A 22602-nucleotide genomic window follows, 5' to 3' on the forward strand; every position below is an offset into this window, starting at 1 on the left:
GATAAAATGGCTTTTTTTCCTTTGTGTAAATACCCAATAGTGGGATTACTGGATCAAATGGTAGGTATACTTTTAGTTCTTTGAGGTATCTACATACTATTTTCTATAGAGGTTATACTAGTTCGCAGTCCCACCAGCAGTTTATAAGTGTTTCTTTCATTCCACATCCATGCCAGAATCTGTTGTTTTGGGACCTTCTGATAAATGCCATTCTCACTGGAGTTAGGTGACCTCTCATTGTGGTTTTGATTTGCATTTCTCTGATGATTAGAGATGTTGAGTATTTCTTTCATATGTTTGTTGGCCATTAGTCTATCTCTTTTAAAAAGCTTCTGTTTGTATCTTTTGCCCACTTTTTAATGAGGTTGTTGGATTTTTTTCTTGCTGATTTTTTTAGGTTCTTTATAGATTCTGGTTATCAGACCTTTATCAGATGTATAGCGTGCAAATATTTTCTTTCATTCTGTAGGTTGTCTGTTCACTCTATTGATTGTTTCCTTTGCTGTACAGAAGCTTTTTAATTTAATCAAGTCCCATTTGTTAATTTTTGTTGTTGCTGTGATTGCCTTTGGGGTCGTCTTCATAAATTCTTTGCCTAGGCCAATATCTATAAGAGTTTTTCAAGCATTTTCTTCTAGAATTCTTATAGTTTCATGTCTTAGGTTTAAGTCTGTTGTCCATTGCAAGTTAATTTTTGTGAGTGGTGCAAGTGTGGATCCTGTTTCAGTCTTCTACATGTGGCTATCCAATTTTCCCAGCACCACTTATTGAATAGGGATTCTTTTCCCCAGTGTATGTTTTTGTTTGCTTTGTCAAAGACCAGATGGCAATGTGAGGATGGTTCTACATTTGAGTTGTCTGTTCTGATCCGTAAGTCTACGTCTCTGTTTTTGTGCCAGTACTGTGCTGTTTTGGTTACTATAGGCTTGTAGTATAGCTTGCAGTCTGGTAATGTGATGCCTTCTGATTTGTTCCTATTGCTTAAGCAAGGTTTCTTTGGCTATTTGGTGTCTTTTCTGGTTCCATATGAAACGTAGAACTATTTTTCCTGGATCTGCGAAAAATGACATTGGTATTTTAATAAGGATTGCATTGCATCTGTAGATCATTTTGGGTAGTATAGACATTTTAACAATGTTGATTCTACCAATCCATAAACATGACATGTTCTTCCATCTATTTATATCTTCTGCAATTTCCTTCCTCAGTGTTTCATAGTTTTCCCTGTAGAGGTCTTTCACCTCCTTAGTTAAATATATTCCCAGGCATTTTATTTTCTTTGTTGCTATTGTAAAAGATATTGAGTTTTTGATTTGATTCTCAGCTTGACTATTGTTGGCATATATGAATTCTACTGATTTATATACATTGATTTTGTAACCTGAGACTTTGCTGAATCTCTTTATCAGTTATAGAAGTCTCTTGGCAGAATCTTTGGGGTTTTCTGATGATAAGATCATATCATCAGCAAAAAGTGATAGTTTGACCTCTTCTTTCCCCATTTGGATACCCTTGATTTCCTTCCAACTTACCTCAAAATTATAAAAACCATATAAGACAAACCCACAGCCAACATCATACTGAATGGGGAAAACTGAAAGCATTCCCACTTAGAACTGGAACTAGACAAGGTTGCCCACTATTACCACTTCTATTCAACATAGTGTCAGAAGTCCTAGCCAGATACCCTAATTTCTAGCCTAAAAAAGCCTCCTAACTCATTGCCCTGCCAAAAGTCTTGTTTCCCTATATTCTACTCTTTCCAAAGCCACAGAGAATAAACTTTTAAAAACACAAATCTAATGCTGTCATATACTCTTTCTCCACAGCTTAAATCTATTGATGGCTTGACCCCATACTTTGGACTATAATCCAAATTACCTATCTTGATCTATAAAACTCAATACAAATGGTTCTCAAGCTTGAGCATGCACCATAGCCACCTAAAGGGCCTGTTAAAACCTGGAGTGCTGGGCTTCATCCCAGAGTTGCTGATTCAGTAAACTTGAAGTGTAGATAGAGAATTTACATTTCTAACAAGGGCCCAGGTGATACAGGTGCTTACATAGTTTGTTTGGGGACCAAATTTTGTAAACCAATGCTCCATACGATCCAGCCCCTGACTACTTCTCTGACCTCAAGTCATTTTAACTTTCTTTTCATCTACATTCCATCCACTTGCGGCCCTCTTTCCCTGCAATTAGAACTGTGATATTAACTCTTTGGATTTTCTGGGATACTCTTTTTCTAATCTTGACTTTGGGACTGATGGTTCCTTCTTGTTATCGAAATCTTAATTTAAGTCACTAACAGAGAGGCTCTCCCTGGCCACCCCATCTAGAGAACTACTCAAACTCTCTTTATCACATTGCTCAATTATAGTATTCTGTATAGCACTTATCACCATCTGATTCTTCTTTATTATTTGTTCATTTTAGTTAAGCTCCCTGAGACTGTGGATCTTATCTGTTTGGCTTACTGTGGTGGCCCCAGCAACTGAAAGAAATGCCTGACACATAGCAAGTGCTCAATAAATAAACACTGAATGATCAAAGAGGGGTTCTTAAAATATTTAATACATAAGTGAAACAAAGGTAATGTTTAGAACACTTAAACTCAACCACTAGTGAGCTTTTGTGGAACACATTTTCATAGAAGAAGAATGAGCCAAGAGTCCTCTTTTTACCTATTTTGCACTCAGCTTTTTTCCTTTGAGAGCTGAGGATCTGATTGAATCCTATTCATTACTCCTCTGGATTAATGTTTCTTGTATGTGGGCATTAAAAACAAGTCCTTTAGGGAGATGGTAGAAGTAACTGTGTAAAATGGACAGTGCAGCAGGAGAGCTGTGCTTTTACTTAAAAGAAGTAAATAATAATAATAAGTAATTTATAAATGGATTATAAATTAAAAATCTAAAATAATTTTAAAAATTAAAAAAAATCAGTAGCACATTTCAAATTTGAGAACTCCACTTTACTTCAAATGGTTACTTCTCTATTATGTTCAACTTGAGCTGTCTTTGTTTCCTCTGTAGCACTTATAATAACTCAGATTTATTTTTATTTGTTTTTTTGTCTAGCTTCCTCACTTAAATGTAAGTGTAATGCTTAGTACTTATTAAATGATCCATGAACAATTGTGAAGGAACAAATTAATGTTTCTATTATGGTACATCTCACATTATCTTCACTTTTTAGTTGATCTATCTTCTTTATGGAGTATGAAGTTTTGAGAATGGGAAAGTATCTTTTTATCTTCATATTGACAAGCCCAGCGCCTGGCATTTAGTAGGTACTCAATAAATGCTTGCTGACTTGAATTGTTTCTCCTTTCCAGGGATGGGAAGGAACATGGGCCAGTGAACTGGTGGCTTCTATGAATTTCTTGACCTGTTAAGGTCAGAGCATGGTTAATCAGTGCTGCATGCTGTGGTGTGCTGAGGCTGGCTCATACTGGTCCACAAGAGCCAATTGCTATATTTCAGGAATTTTGTGAGCTGGTTGATATTGTGTTGGTAGCTTGAAGTCAGCCATGGTGGGAGTACATACATTTTAGAAATTAGCAAATGCAACAAATCAAGTATTTTGTTTCTTTCTTTGTTTGTTTTGCCAGACAGCCAGTTGTTCCATTGTTATCTGAACCTCAGTGTTGTAAATAATTACTGATTTTTTTCTGCCTAGTTTCCATCGCTGGATTTTCTGGTAATAGACTCTGGAAGAAATGATTGGTCTAAGACTTTAAGAAATAAACGAAACATTGTAGCCCTTGACCATCACCTTCCTATTAGCAAGATAAATAAATTCTAGAGGTCTACTATACTGTGTAGTACCTATAGCTAATTATACTGTATTGTACATTTGAAATTTGCTAAGAGGGTAGATCTTATGTTAAGTGTTCTTATCATTTGTGCACGCATATGTGCACACACATACCTAAAATAGCAATAAAGGGTGAGGCAGGAGACTTTGGGAGGTGATGATATGACTTTGGCCTTAGTGATAGTCATGGCGGTGGATAGTTTCATGGATGTATACTTATCCCCAAACTCACTGAGTTGTGTGCATTAAGTATGTACAGCTTTTTACATGTCAATCTTAACTCAGTAGATTGGTTTAAAAAATAAATAAATACCAGCCTGGGCAACATAGCTAGATCTTGTCTCTAAAATATAAATTTAAACATTACCTGGGCATAGTGGCAGTTGCCTATTGTTCCAGCTATTTGGGAGGCTGAGGCAGGAGGATCGCTTGAGCCCAGGAGTTTGAGGCTGCAGTGAGCTATGATCCTGGCACTACACTCCAGCCTGGGTGACAGAATGAGACTCCATCTTTAAAAATATAAAAATAAAATAAAAAATGAATACATGATACAAGTTGACCCTTGATCTCTATGAGAGTTGGTCCTTACAATTTCCAAAGAGAATTGGGAGAGAAGTCCCCCTGGTCCTGGTGATAAAGCTGTGAAGATTTGGGAATTAGGACTATTCTTAGGGCTACTCTCCCTTGGCCTTCCCTATGGTCCAGTTGTATTGAGCCAATGAATTTCACATGCCCTGCCAATCCTCCTTCTGCCTTACTATTTTTATTTTAAACTTTAGCTTGTTTGAATTTGGGTTTTAGTCACTTATATGCTAAAGAGTTCTGTCCAATACAGTACAGATACTCAAAGTTAGTATTTTATTAAAAGTGTACCTATAAATGTGATACAGCATCGAGCAGTGGGAGTATGTAGGATTATTAAGCCAGAGAACTGGAATTCATTGGAATGCCAGCCCCATCAATTAGTAGCTGTGTGTAGTTGGGAAACTTATTTAACCTTTCTGATCTTTCATTTCTTTAACTGTGAAATGGGGTAATACTACCTACTCTGATCCCCCCCAGAGTTTCTAAATGGATCAAATATGACAACAATGTGAAAGTGTTTCATAAAGCATACAGATATCTGTATTTATGATAATGTTATTAACTTCATGAAGAAAAAATGGGATTTATCGAATGAATTGACTATTAGAAAATATGTCTGGTTCTTCTGAATGTAATAATTTATAAATATGGAAAGTTTCCAATGCCCCTGGTAATTAGGTTGTATTATGTACTGAATTTTAGGAATAAACAATAGCAGTAAAACTGGTTCATGTCCTCAAATGCTTATTTTTAGACTAGTTTGTGATGAGAATATGGGAGAAGGAAGCATTGACTAAGGAGTTAAGAGAACTTGGGCCTAATACTGACTCAGTCACTAATCAACATATAACATGAGACAAGTCATTGCACTTCCCTGGACCTCGATATTCCCACTTGTACAATGAAGAGTTTGGCCTAGTTCTCTAAAATGCCTTCTGGCTCAGTAAGTCGATAATCCTAATTGAGCAGACAAGGCATGCACACATGAACAGTTATAAGAATGCTTACAAAGTAATTTACCAGCAAGTACACACAAGTGCAGGCAGTGTATATTAAGTATTTAAGTGAGTCAACTGAAAGAGTGACCCCACTTGGGTGGTCCTACTAGGAAAGGTATTGACATCTTGACTGAAGAGTCCTATGTTAATGAACTACTTATGATAAAAAACTGAAAAAGAAATGTTCATCACATGACACTGAACTACACGCACTTAAGTCTCTACAACAGATGCACAGATCAAGTGAAGTTCTATTTGGTGTCTGCTAGTGCCAGGCCAGACACTTCCATATTTGTCATTTCACTTAATTCCAGAGAAGTTCGGCAACTTGCCAAAGGTTGCCCAGCTAGCAAGTGGCATAATGAGAATTAACTGTAAATCTTTTTGACTCTAAGTCCAGTGTTCCTGCTGGTGAACCATTATTTCTAATGCCCACTGGACCTCACCCCATTGCATACAAACTGATTCGACTCTAGACCTCACAGAACCTGATCAACTGGCTGTATTTGTTTCCCTACCAACCTTTGGATTACATAATTCTTTCACATTTAAAAAAAATAAGTAAATTTTTTTGTATTTGCTTCTCCATTATTTTTTCTGTTGCTGACATTCAGGAGCTGGCAGATGCTGTTTCTACTGATTCTATGTGTATCAGTGAGGACTGATAACCTCATACACATCTGACTTCCTTGAGCAGCTTCCTTTCCTTCAATTGCTGCCAGATGACTCTTCCATCAGCAATTCCTTTACTGTGCAGCGTTCTTCTCAATTTTAAAGACAGAGAATTCTTTGTGAGTACGAGAGAAAACCTTATCACCAAGTTTCTTTGGAATACTTCTCTCTCTTCCATCTTGTTAGTCTTCACCACATCCTTACTCTGCTTTGGCCACTGGAGTATTTCCTTGAATTGCTACTAATATGTTAATGCACGGTGGTTTATTAAGATGTATGGATGTGTCACTCTAGTGCCATGGTAAGTATCAGTTGCTCTGGAGGGCAGCTGCAGTTCTTCCCTTGATATGGGTCCTTCCATGAGCTCTGCAAAAAATTAAATGACCAGGCCATTCTGCCGGTGCCTGAAGCAGCTCCCTGCATTCCTCCTTGTGAGTGCTCTATCGGAAATATTCCACACAATGAGATGAAAATAAACTGAGAGAGAAGTAAGTATATCTATCATGTGCTAGGCCAGATACTCTGTTTGAAAAAGCTCAGAAACAATAATGAGAAGTTATATTCTTTCTCAGTCAGAGCCAATTGCTGAGTTTCAGATTGCACACAGTGAGCTGGAATCAGCTTGGGATGTCAGTCTGCATGAGTGTGCATTTGCAGCAGTTATTCAGTAGGTTCAACCTTGAAAGTGTGACTCTTCTTTCAATACTGCTTATTAGGGAGTGTGCTAGAGACCAGAGGTAACATGTCATGCATGCAGGTTGAAATAATCCTTAAAATTAGAATTACATAAAGGGTGCTCTTACTAATTGCTATTTTTTTTTTCACTCCAAGAAGGCAGAAAAATAACTGGTGGAATCCTCTTGAATATTTTATAATTCCTAAGACAGATATATCACTTGGGTATTTCTGAAGATGACAAAAGATTACCTGAGAATGATCAACTCCAAAATATGTAACAGAAAAACTTCCATTCAGCTTAATACACTTTCTTTTATAGGGGAAGAATTTTTGAGGTTTAGTAGCTCATGATTAATTTTTTTTAAAAAATACAAAAACACTTGTTAGTAAATTTAGGGCAGCATTTTATTTTTACTGCAATAAAAATAGCAATTTTATTTTATATCATACTATTTTAAATGATAGTATTTTATTTACTACATATGAAAATTCTATATGGAATCCAGGTTGCATAAAATACTTTCTATTCCTAAACTTTAAAGGTAAGTCAAATAAATATTACATATTATTTTTTATAAAAGTCAAGTCAATTGAGGTATAATTTACATACAGTAAAATTCACCTTTTTGTGTGTACAGTTCTATGAATTTTGACAAAAACATACAGTTGTATAACTGCCTCCACAATCAAGATATATAGTATTTCTATCACCCACAAAACTTCTTTCATGCCTCTTTATGATTAATCTTCTTTCCCCAACTCCACTCCTGAGTCTTTGGTACTATTGATGTGTTTTTTTAACTATAGTTACATAACTACATGAAATGTCATATAAATGAAATCTACTTTTTAAAGTATGTACTTTTTAAATCTGACATATTTCACTTAGCACAAAGCTTTTGAGCTCCATTCTCATTGGATACATCAATAGTTTGTTCTATTTTGCTGTAAAGTAATATTCTATTGTATAGATATATCGTACTTTCTTTTTTCATTTATAAGTTAATAGGTGTTTTCCTGCCAGTTTTTGACTAATACAAATAAAGTTGCTATGAATATTCATGAAGAAGTTTTTGTGTGGACATATGGTTTCATTTCTCTTGGATAATTACCTAGAAGTAGAATGGTTGGGTCATGTAGTAACTGTATGTTTAACTTTTTAAGAAGTTTCCAAACTGTTTTCCAAAGTGATTGTACCGTTTTACATTTCTGTTAGCAATGTATGAGAGTTACAGTTAATTGCTCTACATCCTCACCAACACATGGTATGGTCAGTTTTTTTAATTTAGCTATTCTAACAGGTGGATAGTATTGATAATATCTCATTGTGGTTTTAATTTGTGCTTCTCTAACAACTAATGAGGTTATTAGTTATTAGTAGGTACTCAATAAATCAAAAGGTCTTGAGCATCTTTCTGCATACTTGTCATCTATATGTCTACTTTGATAAAGTGTGTAAATTTTTTCCATTTTTTTTTTTTTTATTTCAGCTCTTCATGGGGGTACAAAAACTCAGGTTATATACATTGTCCGTGTCCCACCTATCCCCCTGAGTCAGAGCCTCAAGCGTGTCCATTCTCCAGACAGTGCGCCTGGCATTCATCTTGTAGTCATACCTTCATTCCCTCCCCCCCCACCTCCCCGAATCAGCACCTTCAAGCATGACCATTCCCCAGACGGTGTGCAACGCACTCATCATGTAGGCATACATCCATCCCCTCCCCTCACCCCCCGTCTCAGTCTGATATCCGATTGGTATCCTTCCCCGATGTGCATTTAGGTGATGATCAGGGAAACCAATTTTCTGGTGAGTACATGTGATGCTTGTTTTTCCATTCTTTGGATACTTCACTTAGTATAATGGGTTCCAACTCTCTCCAGGAGAACCAAAGAGATGTCGTATCATCGTTATTTCTTATAGCTGAGTAATACTCCATGGTATACATATACCACAGTTTACTAATCCATTTGTGGATTGATGGGCACTTAGGTTGTTTCCACATCTTTGCGATTGTGAATTGTGCTGCTATAAACATTTGGGTACAGGTGTCTTTATTATAGAATGACTTTTGTTCTTCTGGGTATATGCCCAATAATGGGATTGCTGGATCGAATGGTAGGTCTACTTGAATCTGTTTAAGGTATCTCCATATGCTTTCCACAGGGGTTGCACTAGTTTGCATTCCCACCAGCAGTGTATGAGTGTTCCTGTCTCTCCACATCCACGCCAACATGTGTTGTTTTGGGATTTTTTGATAAAGGCCATTCTCACTGGAGTTAAGTGGTATCTCATTGTGGTTTTGATTTGCATTTCCCTGATGATTAGGGATGTTGAGCATTTTTTCATATGTTTGTTAGCCATTCTTATATCTTCTTTTGAAAAATTTCTATTCATGTGATTTGCCCACTTTTGGATAGGATTGTTTGATTTTTTCTTGCTGATTTTCCTGAGTTCTAAATAGATTCTTGTTATCAGTCTTTTATCTGATGTGTAGTATGCGCAAATTCTTTCCCATTCTGTAGGCTCTCTGTTTATTTTTGTGACTGTTTCTTTGGCTGTGCAGAAGCTTTTTAATTTAATCAGGTCCCATTCGTTTATTTTTGTTGTTGCTGTGATTGCCTTAGGGGTTTTCTTCATAAATTCTTTGCCTAGACCAATGTCTGTAAGAGTCTTTCCTACATTTTATTCTAGAATTCTAATCGTTTCCCATTTAAGGTTTAGATCTGTTATCCACTGTGATTTGATCTTTGTGATAGGTGAAATATGTGGGTCCTGTTTCAGTCTTCTACATGTGGCTATCCAGTTTTCCCAGCACCATTTATTGAATAGGGATTCTTGTCCCCAGAGTATGTTTTTGTCTATTTTGTCAAAGATTAGATGGCTATATGAGGATGGTTTTATATTTGGATTTTCTGTTCTGTTCCACTGGTCTGTGGTGGAAAACCATACCATGCTCGTGGATTGGAAGAATCAACGTGTTAAAATGTCTATACTACCCAAAGTAATCTATATATTCAATACAATTCCTATTAAATTATCAACATCATTTTTCACAGATTTAGAAAAAATAATTATACACTTTGTATGGAATCAGAGAAGACCCCGTATAGCAAAAGCAATTCTAAGCAATAAAAACAAAATGGGAGGTATTAATTTGCCAGACTTCAAACTATACTACAAGGCTGTGGTTCTTAAAACTGCCTGGTATTGGCACAAGGGCAGGGACACAGACCAATTTTTTCCATTTTTAATTGTTTTGTATTATTAAGTTGTGAGAGTTCTTTATACATTCTGGATATCAGTATATTATCTGATATGTATTTTATAAATATTTTTTCCTAGTTTGTGGCTTTTTCTTTAGTTTCTTAACAGTGTTATTCAAAAAGTTTTTAATTTTTATGAAATCAAAGTTTTCTTTTATCAATTTTTCTTTGATAGTTTATGCTTTTTGTACGTATCCAAGAAATCTTTGCCTAACCTTCATATATAATCTTTAATAAAGAAAACAATCTACACAACCTGAAGAAAACTTCTCCATGGCTCCAAAACTTTCCTGAAATTTACATCTCTGCAAATGTCTTCAAGGTAAATTCCTCTTATACATGTAATAAGTCTTTCTAACTGAATTATTTTAGTTCACAGTGCTTTTTTCCTAAGAAGAATTTCTATGTGTTGGTAAAGTCGCCTGTAGATAGTTTTTTTATTATGCACGTGAATCATCATTAGGTTCTAAGGTATTCATGGAATCTTTTTACCTGGTCGCTACCATGAGCATATTTTCTGTTGCAATAAGTTATTCAATGTTCTTTGACCTATCCTGCTTTTTTTATTACTTATATGTAAGCATGTTAGCCTATAGTTTAATGACATGTTGAAAATCGCAGTCATTTTCTTTTTTATTTTCTATAAAGACTGGGTCAACACTGCAGTGGAGAATGCTGTGTATATTTCTGAAGTTTTGATTTAGTTAAGTAAAATGATGTAATTTCATTGTTAGTAATAATTATCATTGAGTTATTGAATATATTCTAGCTTTTTTTGCTTCAGTTTTTCAAGGAAACTTCCAATAGCTTCATTTTTGACGTTACATAATATATGTCATAATACATTTCATAATTGTGTAAGACTGCACAGAAACAAATCACAAACAACAGAATTAGAGACTTAATTCATTGGGCATTACACACATTGTGCTTGCTTTAGTAGTTAATCTTATTATTGGTTATGCCAGTTAAGAATATTTGTGATTCTTTGACAAAAAAAAAATACTCATTCTGATTTCTTCTCTACCTTAGGCAATAACTTCCTCATTCGGTTGTGTCACTGGCACAGCCATGGGCCTCTGTTACATTTCATCGTGCCTATGTGTGTTATGAGTTTCTTGAGGACAGGGACTATGCCTTACTCATGTTACTCACCCATGCTGGGGATGGGAAGGTATATATTAAAGTGATGTCTGGATTAGTGCAAACTAACAAAACATTAATGTTCTGTATTCATTTGTCCTGCTGGAAACAGAAGGCAGTGATTCTTGGAAAACGAAAGCTGAGTTTTGAAGTCATACAGGGGTTCAAATCCCAACTCAGTCACACAATAGCTATGTGACCTTGGACAACTGGTCTACCTTTTCTACATCAGTTTTCTCATTTATAAAATGGAGATAATGACACTCAGTTTCAGGTTGTTTTGAATGTTAAATTAAATTTCACACAAAGTGCCCAGCATGGGGCATTCAATATGTGGGAACTATTTATAGCGGAAGCATCAAAATGTATTTCTGTGTTCATGTTCACATCATTACAGTATTCTGTCTTACAAAAATTTAAGGTATTGAGCTTTATAGACCACCAACAAAATGCAGTATTTGTGTTAGAGCCAATTTGTATTTTTTGTATCCTCTGAACCACCTAGAATTTTCTCTACTTGTCTGAATTCCACTCTCAGTGTCACAGACCCTCTTGCATCTGTTGATGTTTGCTCCACTTGCATTTTCTTAATGGTGTGCTATAGTTGAGTCTCACATCGGCTGTTAGGATTATGACTTCCCAAATGAAAAGTTTGCAGAGTCGTTTCATATTCCACTCACAAATATAGGACTTTCACCTTGTTTCTCCTTCATTCAGAGAGAGGTGTGTTCACTACCAAATACTGGAAGGTGGTCATAATCATTTCCAAAATGTTTGTTAATATTTTCTTATATTTTTAAAATATTTTAAAGTATTATCTGCCTACCCCTACATGCATAGAGAATGCTGCAGCTAATTGTATTTGATACATTGTTGTAGATGATGCTCCTCTATTTTTCTATTTAAGCATTTCTTACAGTATCTACTTTATGCTAGCCACTGAGCTCAATCCTAGGAATTCTTAATAGTATACCAAATTGCTTCTCACAAATATCTTAAATGATAAAATTATGGATTAAGTTTACTAGAGAAATCTGTGTTTTCTGAAAAATAATACATCCAGTAATATTTTTACATGGAAATAACTGAAAGGGTATAATATATATTTTATAAGTTTTAAAAATCAATCTTTGGAGAGCGATGGATTTAAACTAGCTTCACAAGCATTGCAGTTACCCTTCAGCCAGCTTTCGAGAGTACCCCCAACCCCTTCCAATTTTGCATTCTCTGACCCCCCATGGATATTAAGACATTGTGTCTGTGCCATCAATTTTCAGATTTCTTGTGGACTGAAGAATTCAAGCATGGCAGAGACAATCTTCCCTAGGACAGGTTGTTACTTATGATTTCTCCAGTGTGTGTTCATGCTGATCCTTAGTTTGGCTCCATAGAGCTAAATACATATCTTGTTGCATCTGATAATTTAACATGAGAAAGCCAAGATTCCTAGAATCATCTGGGTGTTGCTTTACAAGAATCTTTGTTGTTATGGTCAGATGTCCTCCCATACAGAACTGTCAGGTTACTGTGGCCTCAGGTGATGATATTTTGCGCCTCATTTCCCTCCTTTGTTCTCTGTACCCTTTTCCTACCTTCCTCCTCTTTTGAAAGCTCACCCTCCCCCAACACCAACACACACACTCATACAACATATACACCTGGGTCTTCAGTTCTGCAATTTTCCCCAAGACTTAGGCTAATGTTTCCATTAGTTTGTCTGTGCTTCTTAGAAGCAGGATAATTGATTTGCCTATATCCAGATCTATACATTATGTATTAGTAGATGAGAAATCACACGCAAATGGCAGGACTTGGCAGGAGGCATCAAAACAGATTAGCTCAAGCTGATCAAATAATAACCACACGTCAGCTCTGCTTTCTGCTCAATGAGTCTCCAGAGGGAAATCATAGGGATCTTTTCTATTTTTCAGAATGGCTTTCCCTTTCTTGCACTCTTAATAAAAACATTTATTCCCTGGGCATCCTGGGGTAAAATTTAGTCCTGATCAGTAACAGTCATCATAGCATTAAACATTAAAGGGGAGAAATGCAATGGAGCTGTCAGAGTTCGGGGAATAATGGAGAGAGAATTAAACTGGCATTAAAGCACCAATTAAGCACTTGCTAGGTAAAGTGTGGAATCTGAGGAAAACCAGAGGGAGTTAAGTAACTGACAGGTTGGCCCTGAGAAGAGGAAAGGTATCGGTGCACCCTCTGAATCCACAAACAGAATCTGAGACTGAGGAATTGCCAGTATTTTCTGGCCAAGAGAAAATGTTTGATCGGTGATGGGCTGGAGGCCAGCAGTGTAAATTTCCACTCAAGCCTGAATATCTGAAAGGGTCCCTGCTCTCTTTATCTGTCATTTAACAGGTAGAATCTGTATGAGTGTTTGACCAGCCTGACTCATGGCCTCTTTCTGAACCAAAGCAAAAGGGGTGGGTGGGGGGTTTGAACTCCCCATCATTAGAATGTCTCTTTAGAATTGGAATTTTTGCTTAGCCCACAGCTTTACTATTGTCTTGGGACACCGTGACCTCCTGCTTGGGTCTTAATGCCCCTGTGGCAGGAGGGATGGAGCTAAGGGGCAGCAGGTGAAAGGAAGTCAGAATAAGTTGGGAGCTGGTCCGCAGGCTAAAGTTTCCAACTAGGGTTGGTGAAGTGGATGTGTCTTACAGGAACTGCCAGGTGCACTGAGATCAAGAGAACTTGCAGGGTGGAGATTAATGTTCCAGATGAGAGAATTTAAAAGGGTCTCCAAACGAATCAGGGGAAGCAGAAACATACACTGTAAGCCAGGGAATGTGGATGGAGGCCAAGGGAGCATGAAGACGCCTATAAAAGTTAAGAGTGCATTGGCAACAAGGCAAATCATTAGATTCCACCTTTTAACTTCCTGCCATTGAATGAAATACCTAAAGGCCAAATGATAAACAGGTGGGTTCTACTCTTGACTTTGACCTCCTTTACCCTTCTTATCTTTAATTCCCCTATCTCTGACCTCCCGTGGGTCAGGGCTGTGTGGTGATAAGTACTTGGGCTTAAGCACTTTTCAAATAAAGTCCAAATCTCACCTACCTCTGCCACTTAACAAGCTGTGCCACCTCTGATATTACCGTTCTAAGTCTCCACTCCTTTGTCTGTATAATGGAGGAAATAATTCCTACTTTGCAGAAATGTTATAAGGATTAAATGGTATGAGGTATGAAAAGCTTCTGTTATAGGGTCCAATGTGGTGAATATATGATGCTATAGTTATCAACCTGGCTTCTTACCAAGAGTCTAACAGCATTTGACCTAGGTTTGTGCCCTGTAGGAGCCCATTATTATATTGGCTTCTAATTGGAAAGGGTCCCCAGAAGGTACCAATTCCCTGGATGTTTCTAGCCTAGCATCTTGGCACTCCCAAAGCTGAGGGTTGTCATTACAGGGGTTCCCCCATGGAGTGCTCTTTAGTTGTCTCAGTCATCCCAAATTTTAGTTTGTCTCTTAGCCTTTTGTTAACCTTATTAAAAGTTCTAAACTCTCTGTAGGAAACAACCTAAGCAGTATTTCATCCCCACTATTCAGTGATTTCTGTGCAACTCAGGACAATTTTAGGCATGATTCACATTATGCTGGATGACCAAGAGTTAACGCAAAAGCTAGTGAAAAAAATTCTGATGTTACCTATTTTTAAACTGCAGCTCTTAAGGTCCAACATAGTTTTTCTGGGCATTAAGCATTTGGCTAAGCATTTAAACATCAGCTGATATATAGGATAATGCACTTTGAATTCAGTCCAGACAGCATATTTAAATAGCCAAGTATCATTTTACTATTCCCAGGCATGGAATAGAAAAAAAGATGTTTCTGCTTATTTTTTTTCCTTCTGTGGAAAATACTTACATTACATCCTGCATAAGAGAGACTGGGATCTGTAAACACAAACAATGAGGAACTCACTTTAAAACAAATAGTTGGTTGCAATAACTGTGATCTAGGAGGACTAACTGACCTTTACTGGCATACAGTTTGCTTTGCCTGAGGAAATTCGATTTTTCAATGTGATGTTCTTGGGTAAATCTCCTTTTCTGAGAGCATTTTTTTTATGTGTGGGGCTGTCAACTTCTGCCTTGCTCTGCCTGCCCTTGTTTCTCTTTCATTGCAAATTGAAAAAATCCTACTCTAAGCACTTCATTTCTAGTGTCATTCCAGCTCAATCTGGTGGAGGCAAGACATGCCCCGAGAATGAGATGGCCACAGGCCAATCTTGAGCCTACCCCTTGACCGGAAACTCCTCTCGCTGGCCACTGAGGGGCTTCTATATTTTACTGGCTATAAAATAAATGTAAAGAGATCAAGGGCAGCATTGCCACGTGGTCCTTACCGTTATGACTCTAAATTTTCCATTTTGTAAAATGGAAGAAGCTGTGCTTGTTCCAGCATCATCACTTTGAAATGAGATGTTTAAAACCACGAGAGAATTAAAAATCAGATCAGACTATCAAAGGTTTGATAATGTAAGAAATGTAAGGATAACCATTTGAGGTGAATACCTCTTCAATTATTTTTTTCAAGAATTCCTTTTTATTTACAAACCAAGGCAGTATTGTCATGATTATAGGTAAAGTTACCACATTGAAGGGAGATGGACTAGAGAGAAAGACCTCCTAGAGCAGTTTTGTGGGCCTGGAATGGAATGTAGGCACCAGATATTGGCCAGCGATTGCATTAGGTTAGGTCCATGTGCAGACACCTGTGACTATCAGATGGCAGACATCCATTTGTGTGAAGATTGGTAGTTGTGCCAGATGCCTTCTTAGGATTCCTTCTACTCTATAACTCTGATCCTGTTTTTGTTTAACTTGAGTGGTTGATTGGAATTTGGGTTTAATCACTTTCTTCTCAAAAAAAAAAAAATAAATAAATAAAAGAAAGAAAAAAGCAGATCTCTTATGAAAAATACTTGGGAAGCAGCAAATATGGAATTTGTATAGGTACAGTCATTGTTTGTACTGGTAACTATTTTTTGTAGCTCACGTATGCCAGGTGCTTTCCATCATCTCATTTTCTGCTCAAGCAAACTTGAAAACATTGAGGTTTAATATTTTATTAATGAGAAAACAGAAGCTCAGAGAGGTTAACTGACTTCATTGAGATACCTTTGTGAGTAAGTGGCAGAGATAAGATTTGAACCAAGTCTGTCTAACTCTAGACCACATGCTCTCTCTGTTGAAACCCACTACATGTGGCGGATATTGCAGTGGAGGAAGAAACTAAGTCAAATAAATGGTAGGACTTGGGGATGTAAGTGCCAACATGAGCATCTGGGGAAACTTCCAGGAGGAAAGAGAATGATAGTAAAGCCCTGAAGAATGAGAAGGGCTCTGGGAGAAAGAGAGGAGGGTTAGGGGGAAGTGGTAGGGAGAGGGGTAGGTTGTAGGCTGCAAAATGAGCAAACAAATGAAACGAACAAAAATGAGTTCGTCAAAAATGGTAGAAAATTCAGTGTGACTCAAGGTAGGCTGTGGGGGATGAAAAAGAGTGTTCAAGGAATGATAAGACTGAGAAGGTGGGCAGAGGGCTTGAATTCCATAGCGCAGCGTGTGATTCAGTTCCAGGTGGCTTATGCTGTCAGTGATGTGAGTTCAGAGGAGGGAAAGAATAATGTGAGCATTTCTTCCTTGAGTCATTTTTGTGGAGGAAATTCTATTCTGACAGTGCCTCTCCCTGGCTCTGTCTCCCCCAGTGACCTTTAAAACACAGACCCTGGATCTATGTGTAGCAGAGCACTTAGCCTGTCAGCTAGTAGATCAAGGAAAATTCTGTCATTCCTCAAACCCAGGGTTATCTGCTACCTCAGCCAGCATAGCTGCCAGAGATCCTGGAGGAGTCTGAAAGGGCTTACCCATTCATGGGCTTATCAGGCAAAGCAGCTCAGAGGTTGTTTGTGAGAAAGGCAAGATAGCAGGCTTCTAAAGGGAAGGAGGAAGGTGACAGAACAAAACACAAAAACTATGTGGGTGTGTATGTGTCCATATATGTATATGTATGCATGTGTATGTATGTATATATTATATATATATATATTTTTTTTCTTCTTGGCTGGGTCTTATCATTTTGCTAGGTATCTCTATTAAAAAAAGGGATTCTTCAGTAAAACAAAATTGACATCAGGACTGAGGTGGGGAATTTCTTCACTCTCACTCAACCAAGGCTGTTTTCAAAGACACACAGTGTCAGATGAGTTGGCAGGGTTCAAGTCTGAGTGCACAGGCAGATGTCTACATGGGGGGGGGGGGGTTCCAAACAAGGCCAAGCAAGCAGGCAGCCCTTTTGGCAGATAGATTTCTGACTCCTGTCCCAGAAGGTGTGAAGGACTCATGGCACACGGGCAGGTTATTATTATATTAGCTGGTGAGAACTTGCTTAGGCTCTCATTTGGCCTATGTGTGTGCTTGTGTAGCAGTAGGGTAGAGTATAGAAATTCATAGATAGATTTAACAGTCAGAACTATGTTAAAATTAATTTATTTAGCACATATTTATTAAGCACATATTACATGATAAGCCCTGTGTTAGAAGCTGAGGCTAAACTAGGAAACGAGAGAAAAATGTTCCTTTTGCATAGGGCTTGCATTCCTTCTTGATGTATAAATTCCAAGTCATTTACTCAACATCATTCACAGAAAGCCTTCTCCAAAAAGGGGTCTATCACAAGGGTTGGCATACTATGGTCCACAGTCCAAAACTGACCTACCACCTACTTTCATACAACCCAAGAATTATTATAAGAACAGCTTTTACATTTGTTGGGGGAAAAAAATCAAAAGAAAAGTATTTTGTAACATGTGAAAATTATATGAAACTCACATTCCATTGTCCATAAATTAGTTATTGGAACACAGCCGTGCCCATTTATTTATATATATAGTTGGCCCTTGAACAATGTGGTTTTGAACTGCCTGGGTTCACTTCCACACAGTTTTTTTTTTCAATAAATCTCTCCTGCCTCCAATTCTACCTCCTCCACCTCTCCTGCCTCTGCCACCCCTGAGACAATAAGACCAACCCCTCCTCTTCATCTTCCTCCTCAGCCTACTTAATGTGAAGACAAGGAGGATGAAGACCTTAATGATGATCCACTCTCACTTAATGAATAGTAAGTATATTTTCTCTTCCTTGTGATTATCTTAGTAACATTTTCTTTTCTGTAGTTTACTGTATTGTAGGAATACAGTGCGTAATACATATAACATAAGAAATATGTGTTAGTCAACTTCATGTTATCTTTAAGGCTTCTGGTCAACAGTTGGCTGTTAGTAGTTAAGTTTTGGGGGAGTTAAAAGTTACAAGTGGGTTTTCAACTGCACGGAGGGTCAGAGCTCCTAACCCCTGCATTATGCAAGGGCCAACTCTAGTGTGTAGCTGCATTCTTCCTACAACAGCAGAGCTGAGTAGTTATGACAGAGATTTCAAGACTTGAAAAGTCTAACATATTTACTGTCTGGCCCTTTATAGACCCCTGGTCTAAAGTCTCTGCACTTCCCTTACAACATTCTTCTCTCAGGTCACTACAGTTAGTCTCTGTCTCCATCCTTTCACTGTGGCTGTTCTTGTCAAGCAAAACAATATTTTTCAAGTTGCCAGACCCAGGGATTTCTTGTTACTTGATCTTTCAACAGCATTATACACAGCTGGAGTTTTCTTGTAATGCTTTTTCCTCCTGGCTTCCATAACACAACATCGTCATTTCTTCTTACCTTACTCCCCCCGGTGCCAACCCCCATTCTCAGTAAAGCAGGAGATATAGAAAAGTCTGTGGTAGTTGTACAGTCTGTACTCATCTCACATGAGACATTCTCATGTTATAAAACTACTCCACAGAGCTATACTCACATCTGCCCACATCTACCTGCAGACTTGTTCCCCACAAGCCCTGACATCCCCTTGTTATCGGCTACACAGCAAGGGAAACGCCAGTATATCATAGATGAGATTGAGTGTGTTCAGGATGGTATGGCCGTAGACAGTGTCAGTGCATTTTAGGATCACTGTTTGTATCTTGTGATTTGGTGACTACGCTCAGAACTCCATCTCCTGTTCCACTCAGAGATATATCTGGTCTAGAGGAGAGATGTGGACCAAAAAGTCATGTAGTTGTTTTGCTGCAGCACAATTCTCTATAACATGAATTCCAGAATGGTAGAAGAATAATAACTTTCAGTAGGAAAGAAAAAAAACAAACCAACCTCATTCATCTGAAGCACAGGCAGAAGCTTTTATCACCCTATGTAAAGAAAAGGAAACCCAAGCATCTATACCCAGGTGTTCCTCCCAGAACAAGACTTTCTCAGCCTTGGGCAGGTTGCATTTCCTGTGTGTGACTCTAGTTTCACCTTCATTGTCTCAGAACTACACGGTAGATTTCCACTCCTGGGATGGAGGGTAGTTTAGAATTCCCTGGGGCATTCTTCAATCCCTCTGAGCTGCCTGTTTGGATTATCCAGGTGTCTCCTGGGGTTCCCAATATTGTTATCAATAGTTCTCCAGTTACAAAGTTGCACTGGTTTTGAGTGGTATGCCCTAGCCCATATTCCACGTTAAGTCTTGTTATTTTTAAGTCTCATTTTATAAAATTTGAGGATATACATGTCATGTTACCTCAGTACCATCTGTACTGTGCACAGGGCAGGGTTTGCTAATGGTATAAAACTAGAATTTAGGGTCTTGGGGTCTGAGTGAAGCTTTTATGAGACCTCTAGCACAAGTGGGTGTGTCACTTAAATGACATATTGCTTTTTAAACTTATTTCTTAAAATGGTTACAGATTAGAAGATGCAAGGATTTAAAAAAATTTTTTTTAAATGGTTAAGGAGTTCTATTTAGAACATTTGAACCTGATTGCCTTTGGTTGATAAATGTGAATGCTTGCACTAGTGGAGCTAAGACGGAGCCCTGAATCCCTGTAGTCCCCCTAGCACTGACTGTCTTCCTCTCAGGCACAAGGTGACACCAGGCACCCCTTTGATTCTTCCAGTGAGCAGCGGCCTCCTCTGCTTATCTGTGGGATTGTCACTCATTATGTTCTCAAGCCAGAGCCCTTGGGATTAGCTGGAGGCTTTGTCCTTTATTTGCTTGTCTTCTCTGGGAACAACAGGGTCATTTTGAGTTTTATTGTTTTCCTGCTTGGTTTCATTATTTCATTTAGAAGGATTTCCTAGAGTAAATACTTCCCTCATCTCTACCTGTCATTTCCAGGAGCAGGTCTCACCTCCTGTGCACTGCACCGGAGAAAGGCAGCTGGTGCAGGGGGCATCGTAAAATGTGGCAAACTGGCTATAGTCTTTTTGAATCTGGTATAGGATGGCTTTCTTTACTTCCTATTCTACTGTGCAGGGAATTTAATATTTTCTATGAAATCACATTACTCTGAAAAAAGCATCCAGTGGATTTCAGTTACTGCTTGCACATGTGGTGATCAAGTGATGCGTAATGGGTGGACTGATAATGGGTGGGGTTTGGAAGGGGGCAGGGAGGAAGGTACAGCATCATTTCAAGGCCTGGAGACTTATCTCAAGCTACGGTATCAAATGAGTGGCTTAACTCTGGGGTTTGTTCTAGAAGAATCTTTAAAGGATCATGTATAATTTTTAACATATTTAAAAGTGTACATTGAACTCTCCCCAGAGAACAATTTCATTAATTGCTGGTGTTACAAGCTAGAATCATAATCCTTTTCTTATATTACAGAGCATGCTTCAACCAAAGTATCTTCTTTATATACTCTCAAATTAAGGAATAATTTTTAAAAAACAATAAACCTGAAATATCTCCAAGGATGCCATTGACATAATTCTCTTCTTCAGATATCATGGGGTTTCCAAACGGGATCTGTTTGTAATAATATTATTGTTCACAAGCTTCCAAAGGCTTTCACTTAATCTTCTTTTAAATAGTCAAAATATTAATGAGCAATTCCTCACACTATCGGGACATTGTTATTCCAAAAGGGGCTACCTAGAAGGGGGAAATGACAGTCACACTGGTATTTTGGCATCATCAAACTAAAATTATAGGGATTTGTCTCAATTAGGAAATTAGATTAGGAGGAAACACAGACATTACTGTGAGTTATTGTCAGTAGTGTTCTCAAGTTGGGAGTACTGTAGGGAGCATGTGGTTCCTGGGCTCTAACTTTCCTTTCCTCCTAATAACTTCCTTGATACTTTCAAAGCCCTCCCAAATCTGCCACTGGCTCCTCGTTACCTCAAGAACAGTGAAAACTTTCTAACATGGCATGCAAGATCCCAGGTGTTCCATTCCCTGTCTCCCCACCTCCCCTCTCCCCTTCTGCATCTCCCACTGCAGCCCTGTATGTATTTTATGGACAAGCCATACAGGATTCTCATGATTCTGGAAAGAAGTCATGATATTTTTATGTTTGTGGTTTTGGACATGCCTCTTGCTTCTTCCTGGAGTGCCCTTGTACCTCTTGCCTGCCTTAGTTCAATGGTCATACCAGTGGTTTGAATGATGGTGTTCCCTCTGAAATTCATGTTGAAACTTAATCCCTAATCCAACAGTATTGGGAGGTGTGACCTTTGGGAGGTGATGGAGTCATGAGGGCTCCACCCTCATGAGTGGGATTAGCACCCTCACAAAAGGCTTGAGGGTGAAGGAAGCACCCTTGCCTTCCCATCCTTTCTGCCATGGGAGGACACAGTGTTCCTGCTCACTCTGGAAGACACAAGGCACTATATTGGAAGCAGAGAACAGCCCCCACCAAACACCAATCCCACTGGTGCCTTAATTTTCCAGCATCCAAAACTGTGAGAAGTAAATTTCTGTTGTTTATAAATTACCCAGTTTGTGGCATTTGTTAGAGCAGCAGAAACAGATTAAGACAGTCACCTTAATGAAGACTTCTCCAATCCTTCCTCTCTGTTCTGTGCCCCCGGCCATGAAGCTATGATTTTCCTTTTTTATATCACCCAAAGACCTTATAAACATGTCATTATGGTAATTAGTGAACAATATTGTGAGGATTTATATACTTACTTTTCTTCTTTATTGGACTGTGTGTTTCTTGAGGGTGGGGACTGTATTTACTAATTTGTTTTGGCTTTCCTAGTGCCTAGGATAATATCTGGCACATAGCAGACACTCCAAAAATAGAAAATTTAAAATAATTTTATCAAGCAACACATATTTACTGAGATACTCTGTTTCCTACACCATGCAGGTGCTATGGGGAATATGAAAGAGGCAATTATTTCTCTACTCTTAAGGACTTTATGGTTTAACCTGGAAGACAAGGCCAACACACTTGAAATAATTGAGGCATTATTTGTCAAAGAATATTCTACAGAATGCTCATTGTGGGAGTGCTATATGAGAATTGGTTTTGTGGTCAATTGAATTTGAAATGTCACATGTTATATCCTCCTCTCAGAGATT

The 22602-nt window shown here is 38.0% G+C and overlaps 1 long non-coding RNA gene across 1 annotated transcript in view; it reads left to right on the forward strand.

Moving 5' to 3' along the window:
• The window catches only part of LOC123620232, a 62567-nt gene that overhangs the window by 20338 nt on the left and 19627 nt on the right, over positions 1-22602 (forward strand). The window contains exon 4 of the long non-coding RNA XR_006728792.1: positions 18240-18304. This is a non-coding gene — a long non-coding RNA (uncharacterized LOC123620232). The remainder of the gene's footprint in view (positions 1-18239; positions 18305-22602) is intronic.

The sequence above is a fragment of the Lemur catta genome, chromosome 15 (genome assembly GCF_020740605.2).
Source record: "Lemur catta isolate mLemCat1 chromosome 15, mLemCat1.pri, whole genome shotgun sequence".
NCBI lineage: Eukaryota > Metazoa > Chordata > Mammalia > Primates > Lemuridae > Lemur > Lemur catta.